The sequence below is a fragment of the Triturus cristatus genome, chromosome 9 (assembly GCF_964204655.1).
Source record: "Triturus cristatus chromosome 9, aTriCri1.1, whole genome shotgun sequence".
NCBI lineage: Eukaryota > Metazoa > Chordata > Amphibia > Caudata > Salamandridae > Triturus > Triturus cristatus.
The window spans coordinates 393,995,801-394,008,036 of record NC_140592.1 but is presented as its reverse complement, the minus strand read 5'-3'; the positions used below and the strand labels follow the sequence as shown (position 1 = coordinate 394,008,036).

Genomic DNA, 12,236 nt, shown 5'->3' with positions numbered 1-12,236 from the left:
GGATGTACTAAATAAGCGTGGTACTCTCTAGTAACCAAAAAATGGTACCCCCCTGCACCTTACTTCGTCAAGAGTGGTCCGCCGCCACTATAATAAGTCTCTCACAGTGCCGCGTAGGAACAAAGCGCATCTCTGTTCCGCTCCTTACATCTACTCACTTCCTATCACGTGGTGCCCGCGTGTGACTTAGTACGCGCTACGTTGGCATGAAACACTAGAACGATAACAATAACTCAAGCGTGCTGGCTCATTAACTCGTAAAAACAACTGGAAACAATGAGGAGCCCCTCACAGTCACCCCGTTTCCATCTAAATCTCTGCCAGCAAAGATCTTAATGTCAAATTTTCTATAGACTTGGCCAAATGCAACACACAATGTTCCGTCAGTGTATATAATCGGGGCTTCTTAGTAACAAAGTCCTCACCTGAAATATACCAATAGTATGTAGTCAAAATAATTGTCATTAAGTAATCGATACAATCAGGGCCATTGCTTGGGGAGAAAAGGGAATATCTATATCCACATATATATGACACCCATAAATATGCGCGCCCCCCCTCCCCCCTAAATTTCTTCTATACCAGGTCCGAGGGGTGTAACAGATATTTAGTAGGGAATAAAATATTTATTTGTTTCCCAAGGCTCCCCAGGGTATATTGTCATTAAGCCCCGTTATATGACTTTTAATGCGGTATACCCATTTCTGTTCTCATATAAAGAGGGCATGTGATAGCTCCCTCGAAGATGGTGCGAAAACAGGTTTATCCAGCACCGTCCATAATATATCCTCCACTGTATGTCTTTTTTCCATATAGTGTGATGTGAGGCGAGTATTGCTCCTGGCACATCGGATGTTACTCCTGTGCTCCATTATCCTCACTTTCACCTTCCTACATGTCATTCCCACATAGATTAAATTGCAAGGACACTTGATGATATAGATAACGTGAGAGGAATTACAGTTCGTATGCACTCTTTGTTGCAAAGGATGGCGCAGCCCAACATTAACCTCTTTAGTGTTTTTTGTTAATTTGCAAACATCACATGACCCACAACGTGTGTGGCCCGTTACTGGTGTAAGATTTCCCATCACCCGAGGAGCCCCTCGAGCATTGTTATATGTACAGAGGAATGTCAGGCCATCCTGATAAATCATTGCGGCATCAGAGAAAAAAATGTGGCACTACCTCAAATTTCATTGTGACAAAGCCCTCCGAAACAAATGGGCGCTTTACTCCTGCTCTGTGGACTTCAAAGCTGCTTTCGATAGCACACCAAGGGGCCTCTTATGGGGCAAACTGCAGGCCTGGGGCCTGCCATCAGCCTAGCTGAAATTAATTGAGCAGCTGTATACTCACCCCTGGGTGAGGGTCAAACTTGGAGATGGCTCTTGGATCTCAAGGAAGAGTCGCACAAAATCTGGGCTGAAACAAGGATGCATACTCGCTCCCCTGCTCTACAATTTATACATTGCTGATAAGTTGAAGTCCATCGACGAGCCAAACTATCTCCCGCCCAAACTAGGAGGCCGACCCATGACCCACCTGAGGTACGCAGATGACCTTGTGCTCATCTGATTGGCCTTCAGTAGCAACTGTCCATCTTACATCCTTGTACCACCAGAAACGAATCAAAATAAAACCTCACCATCCACATTCGTTCTAAACTAATCTGATATGGTAGGTACCAGCTCAATGCCGCTTGGCTCCAACATAGTAGCGGATACAAATATTTGGGCGTCCACTTAGGCAGAAAAGGATCATTTAACTCTCATTTTAGCTATCTGAACAGCAAAGGATTCAGCTTAACGTATGCTCTTTCAGCTGCCGCTCACAACCTGCTAGAGCCAAGTCTTGACTCCCTTCTCCAGGTGATGAAAGCAAAGGTCATCCTGGGACTAACTTAGGGGAGCGAGATTATCCTGGGCAGGGAGGCTACCATGCCAGACAAACTCATCATCAGAATTTGTAAAGGGGTCCTCCATGTTCCAAAGCGAGCATTCCTAGTGGAAGTAAGACTTGAGATCAGAATTATAAAATAGCACTGGGCCAGAGGCAGCTGTTTTTTAGGCTTCTGCCACAGGCTCAGGCCTGCACTGCAAGACTCCAGCCTTTGCGTTAATCCGGCGCGAACTGGAGGTCACCAGTCCAACCTCATCCTACAGGGACCACCTTGAAGACAAACGCAAATAATGTTCACTCAGCTAGGTCTGGGGCAGCCATCTCTCCCACCAGGTCTTTAAAAAACCTAATGGCATCCACAGCAAAAAAACTCTCCAAAATGGAGGATATGGCGACACTGAGCAAGCACTCCCATGCATGGTCAGCAATCAACTGCTATTCCTCCAGTGAGAAGCTGAATTACATTTCCTGCACATATCCTCTGTGGATCAAGGACAGGTTTGTAGTGCTAAGATTGGGTGAGTGGAACTTGCGAGCTCACTTTCAAGCACGGCGTCGCTCAGATCCCAACGATATAAGATGCCATCTTTGTTAGGGAAAAGAAACCTTAATTCATATCCTATGCACTTGCCCATTTATACTGCAGCACAGGGAAATTCTCCGCACAGACTTCATTCGCTTAGGAGTTCTCACCTGCCGACAGGCAGTAATAGGGAGTCTGATCCCTGCAAACTCCCTTTCAAATGTTAAAACTGTTAAGTTTCTGCGGATAGCTGCGGTCACTCTGGATGCTCATCCTAACCGTGCTGCTAACAATCTGATGTCCAGGACTGGAGTGTAAGCACCCATTCTTCTTTGTCTTGCCTATGCACCCTTTCTTTTTTCCTCAAAATTCCTAACACCCTTGCAACCCTGATAGAGCTAGATTTCATCAAGATTAAGCATTGCTCTGTTTTGTGTTTCAGACAGACTGCATTTAAAATGACATGCAGATTTTGGTGCAAATGAAAACACATGGCACATGAAATGAGGCCTAGTCAAATGCTTTTTAAAAGTGGCACTTTTGGTGCATGCAAAGTGAAAGACATAAAATGAGGCCTGGTCACAATGCTTTCAGTCTGAAATGCTTTCATTTAAAAACCATGCTTAATTAATTAATCATGGATGTTAATGTGTTGAGTTTAGATTTAACCTTACTATAGAATGTACATTTAATTTAGAGAATTTTTTTTGGGGGGGGGGACTTTTAAAGTAGCACATAATTGTGCTGAATTAACATGTGTTTTGTAGTGTAGAAAACTTGTGATTTCAGTTTCCTCTTTAGCTTTGAAGATAAGATCTACACTCCCTGTTCCCTTCTTAAGAGACCCTGGCTTTGTTGCATATTTAGACAATGCATATTCAGTTCATAACACATCTTTTTATAATGTGTATTAATTAATCAACCATGCACCAACACTACATGTGGGGCAAAAGCATTTTGCATGAAAAGCTATCTAAAACATTAGAGCATGTTGCTATGAGTATGTATTAACTGTTTGCACTTTCAAAATTTGCACTGGTACATCTTTATGCTATGTTGTACATTGCACATTTTTGCATGATGTGCACAAATAATAGCAAAGCTGCTTTAAACTAATAGCTTTTGCTAGGTAATAATTAATATAGGGTACTAGTATGGGGGAGGTAAACATAATGGGTTTCATTTAATAAATTAAAATTCTCTTGTGTTTGTTTTGTTTTTGTGCCCAATATAAAATGGCTACCTAGGAATCCAGCATGGCTGAGAATTGTTAGCAGTGTGCTGAATGAGAGACGCATGTGCAGAAGATTCTTCCAGCTGCATGAATTGCCAAGTGCCTCAAGTGAAGGCACATGGGTCAAGGCCACAATGAACTGTACACTCCTGTCGTGCCACTGTACCTGTATTTGTTAGGAAGTGTCATCCCTGTGTGCTATGTGAAAGAGAGACAGGAAATTGAGTGATACATTTTGTTGCAAGAAATGTTCTTACTGATACATGTTATGTATATTGTTCTTAGCATTAAGCCCCTATTGCCAGAACTGGTATGGGTTGGATTTGCAATGAGAACAGGATTGTAAGACCCTCATGTCATCTATGCTAACCATCACAGTGCGAGTTTCTACTGAAACTGCAACATTATTAGTATAGTCAGCCAAGAATTAGAGTATAAAAAAATGACCCCATAGGGGGCGTGTCAGCCTTAGAAGTCTTAGAGGGAGGAGAGGAGAAGAAGCAGATTTGACACAGACATCATATAGATTAGGTACGTGAACGTCGCGGGTGCAGCCTGGGAGGAGATCGCGTCCAAGGAGAGACAGAGGGAGGTGGGGGTCTTGCCCATATTTTCTTTTTAGAGTCCTTGCACGTCATATTTTTGGCAAGGCAGATCACATTTCTCTGAGGTCTTGTGAAGGAGGGGCATTTTCAAGGAGCAGCCTCTCTGTCAGACAATGGAGAGGGAAAGAGACAGATTGAACAGGCCAGGGCAGAGAAAGCAGCTGATGGAACAGGTTTAGATTTAGATGCTAAAACTCTAAGTTTATGCTTTGACTAACTAGTTTTGAAAAGATGTATTTGTCTTATGCATTTATAGCTCTTTATGGGAGATTTTTGCCAATTATTAAATATTGACTAGCCTTGCAAAACTCACTCTTGAATTATATTTTTCCTGAACTCGTTAAAGAATTCTGACTGACATTTGATGCCTCATTCCCTTCCTTTATGGAATGCCTTGTATTCAATCTGTATTATGTTCTGTATTGATTCTATTTTTCCTATTTTCAATTCTGTAACCTGATTGATATTTGACTAATGAATAAAGGATCAGAGAACCTTAACTTTTAACTAGAAAATAAAACCCTTTAAAATATTAACAACTCTTTCTCGGCTTAGATATTAATTGTATTTTTGACTTTTCATATTTATGTAAAGTCTCCTGAAGGTGATACACGATGGTAAAGGTCCATCACGTTTTAAAGCTGTAAACTAGAGGCAAATGGTGTTTTGCATTGAGAAATTACTGTGAAATTACCGCTGGATCAACCTGATTCTGCTAGTCTGTGCTTGCAAAATATTTTGATACAAATTCTACTGTTCAAAATTGTATTGCACATGGCAGCACCAAGTGCATTAATGGGCTTTGCACTGTCTATGCTGCTAGTGCAATCTTATACACTGATTTTTAGTAATCAAGTATGCTGCGAAACCTGTGCTTTTGTTTTTAATAATGGCTTAAAGTAAACCTTTTTGTGCCTCAAACGGGCCTGATATTGTATATGCCACTATTTGCTATCTTGCACACTATCTTTTAGTGATCAAATATGCTCAAAATCCTGTTTTCCTGTTTCAACATTGGCTCAGCTTAATCTTCATGCAGAGCTCAGACCTGCTTGTTCTTAGGGGATGTTTTAACTTTGCATGTAGAATGCTTTTAAATTGTAAGTCTGTTTGCTAAAATAGATAAGAGTTTTAATGTTTGAAGTTATTAAAAACCATCACAATATAAAAACCGCAGTCAAGATAAAATACACAACATCATCCTTCAATTAACTATAGCAGCATGCGACTGTTGGAAGCCGGTTTCCCTAAAGTGCAAGGTACAAGGCTAAACACATGTAAAAGATTTGTCAGGAATAAAAAACAACTCTCAAATTATAGAAGATGTGATTTTTTAAGATTAGTATTAACCGTACAATAAACGAATTTTTCTACTGTGCATATTTCACCATCTAGTGGTTGGAGTCAGAAAGTGCTACTTGTATAATTTTCACTTTCTTAGAAGAGTGCAAACATATGAATATCATATAAACATTGACTCTAGTAGAATAGTATTTGGTTAACAGACCAGAGAAGGAAATATCAAACCCAGCATTCTACACAAACTGCAGATGGTAAAAAAAATATTTACTTGCACCAGAAATTAATACCTTGATACTGTCTGAAACTGTTTCAGTATACTTATAGATAACAGAGAGAATTTTTTTAAAAAAACGTTTTTACATCTTTAAAGAACAACACTATTGTGTTACCGTAGAATTTCACAAGTATCAAAGGACATTTTAAAAATTAACAATTTTGTTCGCCATTATGCAATATTTCAACATTATCATTGTAATACATAAGTGACTGCTGCCTGCACTGCAATGGATTTCGCTGGTGCTGTGTAGTCTATAGGAGCAGTAGAAAACGCAAGGTTCCACTAATTAGTTTAACCAGTAGGCCCCGGACTTTCAGGTCCAACCAGGCACGCATCCAATGTCTGCATCAATAAGGCCTCTTATGAAACTTTAAAGCATGTTCCATTGCTGTCGTTTGGGCATGGTTGATAACGTGCATTATTCTACAGCCTTCGTCAAGTCATACATGCAAAAATAATGTTTCTATTTCTATGCATATGACATCAACCAAGTAACATGCACGTCACCAGTGACTCAAATGAACAGTTACTTACCTTTGGTAAGGCTGTTTTTGGTGGATACTCTATTCAACTGCAGATTCTTTACATTGTGAATTCTCCCCAAGTACCAGATTGGATCTGGAAAACTCAAAAGTAGTGCTCATGCGTACCGGTAGGTGGCACCATTGGCAATGCCATTCTGCTCTGAAAAATTAAGAGCAGCGGAGCATATATGCGCCACACATGCTCGATGGCGTCAGTTCCTTTCTTTGCACACCTTCAGACACAGATCCGGTGCTCCACTCCTTTTTCTTCACTACGTGAAAACTGTTTTCTGCAAAACATTTTCCAGTGTGCAAGGGATATCACCCCTAAAATGATAGGCTTCAAACCTTGCAGGGACTGTCACAAAGAGATGTCTGGGGCAGATCCCCACGGGGGATGCATTTGCTTTTAAAGTTCTTCACATGACTCCAAGGCTGGAAACTGTGCCCAGATGAACCATTCTGGAGGCTACCACTAAGCCAATGTGCAGCAGATTTTAATGCAGAGGACTATCCGTTGAAAGATGGTATTTCTGTGCTGTTTTGCCCTTCTTTGTCCCAGAAAATCTGACTAAGATCTGATCATCCAATGTTCTCTGGTATGATTGATGTAAAAATTGAGTGGCCTTTTGGTGTCCAAACAATGAAGTCTCTCTTGCTCTTTCGAGGGATGAGGCGGAGCAAAGAAGGTCGGAAGCATGATGGCTTGTCCATCATTAAAAAAGGGGTCACAACCTTTGGTAACTTGAAGGTCGCCCAAAAGCACAGAAGTTGGTGGTAAGGCCGAGCGGTTGTTCTTGAGCAAGCAGAGTCTAGGGAGTCAAGCAGTCAAGTGGGGGTGGGGAAGGGGGTGTGTGTGTGTGGGGGGGGGGAGAGATTGGGCACACTAGGCATTAACAGTGCCGTGCCCACCAGTGTGCGGTAGCAGTCTGCTTAGAAGCAGGTGGCGCTTGCACCTAGGGGCTTGCCAGTTCTCTCCGCGCCTGGTTTAATTGAACGACTCCCAGGTGGGCCATGTAATCACACCTAGCGCCACCACCCACTAGTGTCCTAGCCTTGTGCTAGCGCTACTATTTATCTTTCCAGAAAGTGAAGCCCAGAGAAGCCCCTACAAATAGTGCATATACACAAAGCACGCCTTGCTCGCTGTTGTGCTCACTGTGTCAGAGATGTTTTAAGGCAGGGCAAAGTGAGCTCTGGCCCAGGGAAGAGGGTCTTGCCCCAATGACCTTGAATAATTTTAAATACCGTTTTCCTTTCATTTATATTTAATATGGGTTAGGGGAGAAGATGTGGCCTAAAGGCTAGGGGCAGTCGATGTCAAATCTGGAGAACCGGGGGGTCGAGTCTCGGCAATGACATCAACATCCTGTGCTGCTAGGCAAATCACTTAATCTCCCCGTGCCTAACAAAAATGAATGTGTCCTTGTGTAACGCAACTGGTGCTCATGTAAACCGTTCTGATACCCGATACCTTCCGGTCAAGTTCGCGCTATATAAGACTCTAGAAAAAACAAAATGTGGGTGATACGTGAGAGTCTATTACATACATTTTGCAGAGAAATGTTGTGGGTCTATTTCATGCAACATCCATAAAAAAAGGTTTCTTTTAGATCACAATAGGACCAAACATTTGAGAAATGGGAGGGTGTCACAGAGATTATTTGCAGTAATATTAGTGAGCTGCTGCTGTGTTACAATATTGAAAACACACATCACTATCTCAGAATATTAGATGCTAACACATTTAGAATGTAGGCCAGTTGCCTGTGCACTGTCAGTGACCTGGACAAAGAGTTGAAATTGAATCATAAATTCAAACCTGTTCTGAACAGGGGCCCCCAAAATAGGTTTGGCCCAGGGCCCCCTAAAAAGTTAACATGTCCCTGCACTGTAGGCTTGGCGTGTGCCACGCCCTATCCGGGGCTTAACTCATGCCACGCCCTATCCGGGGCTTAACTCATGATGCACCTGGATTCTTGCTGCTCTATAACCCAGAATCCTGCTGTGTACCCAGAGGAGGGGCCCAATGCATATACGGCACTTTGCTGTAGCGTGGGACGCACCCGAACGTGTCCAGACCAGGCCACCGTTCTCTCGTCATCTACTCAGGATCAGTCATCTGCAATGATCAAACATAAGTCCACCTCCATGTGACTTTCAAGCCCCCCCAAATGACTTACGAGATAAGACCTCAATTACAACCTTTTGACCGCTGCTGTGGGCGTCTTCAATGAGGAGATCCCCTCCGTAGAGGAAGAACTAGCCTTGGACTCTTCCGGTCCTTACAGCACACCTGCAATTGTAGCTTGTTCTAACCCTTCTTCCTTTAGCCAAAGGCCTCAATGTGCTGCCCCCAAGGTTGCAGTCTGGATTGACACATCTGATGGCTCAGGCTGAGCTGAAAATCATCAAGAACCCACCTTAATCACGGATTAACTATTTGTTCACTCATGCCCAAGACATACATCATTTTACTGATTCGGCCTGCTTGGCGGGGGGAATTTCGGACCACTCCCCTGTCCTAAGGGTCCATGGGGCTCAACGCGTTAGACTGCCTGGCCCAATCATGATACAGCCATGGGCACTAAAGATCCCACACATTAGAGAAAACCTGCGACAAGACACAGATTATTACTTTGAAGAAAATTTGGGATCAGTAAAGTCGACAGTGACACTCTGGGGTGCATAGGTTGCAGTGATCAAGGGGAGGGCTCTATCTCTGATGGTGGGCCACAGAGCCGAGCGTAATCGGAGGGTGGTTGAACTGGAAACTGATATTTTGCACCTAGAGGGGGACATTACTCAGGGCCCTGATCCTGACACCCAGCACTGTCTCAATATTAAAAGACAGGACTATAGGCAACTGCTCCTAGAGGACGCCACTAGACGTTCCCTGGCTACTCGTCATCGGATTTATGAGCAGGGTGAGCGCACAGGTAAACTACTGGCATGGCTGGAACGTAGCGAGATAGGTACGAGTAATAAAGGGGCCTAATAACGAACTGATCACTGATCTGCATGGCACAGCTGACGCCTTTGCGACCCATTATGAAAATATATACGGATTTCCGCAAGCTTCATGTGCTTCAATGGCAGCAGATCTCCTCGCCACTATAGGAGGTAGTACGTGTCTCCCAGCAGGGTAGAGAGGCATTGGATGAGGACTTATCTGTAACTGAGATCCAGAAGGCAATTCAGGATATTCGTGCCAGTAAAGCAATGGGTCCTAATGGACTTCCTATCGAACTTCTCAAACCCATGGCAACGAAGTTAGCGCCCCATTTGCTTAACCTATATAATGAAAGCTATGAATCTAGGTTTCTCCCGGCTGACATTCGCGTGGCCACTATTGTGATTATTCACAAACCCAGTAAACTGGCGGAAGATTGCACATCGTACAGGCCCATATCTCTGATTACGGTGGAAGCCAAAATCCTGGCCAAACTGTTGGCTAATCGCTTGCTCCCTATCTCAATGATCTGATTCACCCAGACCAGCCCGGGCCCTGGCACATTTTCTGGCATCTGTGTGCAGTCCATACGTTATAAGGATTTTGTCCCTGGGTATTTTTACTATAGGCAAGGCCCAACAACTGCAACATTCCATCCGTGTGTGTCATGAGGGCACTGCCACGAAGCCACCTCTGCACCACCTACAGATCACTACTAATAGGTCTGAACTGCTGACCACTCTACATGACTGTGAGTGATTTCTATCTCGGCATGGGAAGGGGCAGGTACTGGTCAAGTCGCTCTTAGTAAATGCCATTTGTGTAGCTTCTTCCCCCTTGAATGCCACGGACGTAAATTGGAACACCGCTGGCCTTAAGATCAATGATTTTGGTTTGTTTCCTGCATGTCATAGTATATGTGAAGGAGAAGGCAATTGCGTTGACTTTAGTACCAAGAGGGTAAGGCCCCGTAATGGATATGCAGATATTGCGTTACTTTGTACTAATGACAACAAGAGAACCAGGGCAATCGTGTTATCACATTTAGTGCAGATTATCTACTTATGGCTGAAATATCTAAATCAATAGCCACTTATTGTCCATCTCTCCTGAACTAAGACCAAAAGGAACCCATTGTGGCAACTCAAAAACTTGATGCAACAAAGGAGGTTATTTTGTTAAGTTGGAATGGTGCGGGTCTAAAAATCAAGTTGAGGGAAAGTGAGTGGGGGGAGTTTGTGGACCGGTTTGCTTTTTGTTTGATGCAAGAGACCTGGGCTACTAGGGATTATTTCAGGCAAGGTTATTTTTATCTCCAGATAATGGCCGAAGAGCCCAATGCAGGTCGACCATTGAGAGGCCTTTGCATTTAAGGTGAAAGCAGCCTTAAACTGTTTTGTAAAGCAAACAAACAAATTCCCTAGATATCAAAGGCCTAAAAATAACCTTAGTAAACAAAAGACCTCTTTTACTACTAACCATATATAACAGAAGTATCAAAGTTTTCTGAATCACCAACATTAGGAAAGTTAGATTATATACATAATATTCAGGGGGATTTTAATATCACTTTCAAACCACCAGGTCTGATAAGAGTTCTTAAGAAAGAAGATGCCTATTGGGCATCCCAGATGTAGCCGGCCCAACTTGTGCCCAAATGTCTAGAGCGGCTCTACAGTTAGTTTGTATTTCATGAACCCACAGATTGTGTGTATGCAATGGGAGATTTATTTCTGACATCCGAGCTGCACCCGCAGTCAGAGGCCGTTATAGGAGTTGTATTGACTATATACTAATAGACAACAGTTTATGGCGCGATTTCATTGTATAGAGATTTTATCTAGACACGAAAATGATCATGATTACCTGGTCCTCCATCTCGAAAGATCACTGATTATACGGCAAATAGACAGCTTTTCCCTTAAAAACAACAGTTTAGTCATTACAAATAACAGGAAAACATAATGGGATAAAATTCTTACCCCCCCCCCCCCCCCCCCCAATTATTCGGCCTGTTGATGTAGAGTAAAGAAAACAGCCCTAATGTTGGGGCGTTTCTTAATTTATCCAATCCTCTTGTAGTTTGGAAAGAACATATTCAATCATTTGACAAGCTCAGGAACCTTTTCACAAGAAACTTTTTTAAGGAGCAAACTCAACAGAAAGCCAATGGATGGTTTAATAAGGACTGTAGGATTATAAAAAGCAGAACTGGTTCAGACAATAAAATTGGGGATTGGTGAGGTAAGAAGAGCTTCTAGAGCAGAATATATGCAGTGTAACAAACAAGCTAAACTTGATTGGGACCATAGGCTCTGGGAAGATCTTGATGCATCCAGGCGCAATGATATAAGAACGTTTTGCCATAGTGTCTCAAGACACCCGGAACTCTACTATGAAACCCGAGGTGCATGTTAGTCAACTGAATGGGTGAAGCATTTTGAGGTTTTGTACAATGATCAACTGGTACCTGAGGTTACTAATTCCCCAAGTGAAACTCATCCAGATGGGTGTGCTGTGGCATCAGGAAATCTAGGTTTTTCTTCCATCGCAAGGCATGCTGACAGCCACTAAGGCCCACAAGAAGACCAAAGCTCCAGGTCTGGACAAAATACCTTGAGATCTCTTTCGATCTGAACTGGAAATTTGGACCCCATACATAAATACTATCTTTAATGCAATCATTTGCAGTGCACCAATATCAGACTCCTGGAGGAGAGCTGAGATAGTGCCAATATACAAAAAGGGTAGCCGTACTGACACCAGCTGCCCATTTAGCTTGCGTGATAATCTACATGCAATATTATGCAAACAGGTGTTGGATAAACATTTAGCCTGGATGATAGATAACATTTTGAGTAAGTTCAAAGCAGGATTCAGGCCAAAGACCAGCACCACTGACCAGGTCTTTCTTTT

At 42.8% G+C, this 12,236-nt stretch overlaps 1 protein-coding gene across 1 annotated transcript in view; it reads right to left on the bottom strand.

Moving 5' to 3' along the window:
* Nucleotides 1-12,236, bottom strand: part of KPTN (kaptin, actin binding protein) — a 164,976-nt gene that overhangs the window by 17,099 nt on the left and 135,641 nt on the right. The gene's annotated exons all lie outside the window — the stretch shown is intronic.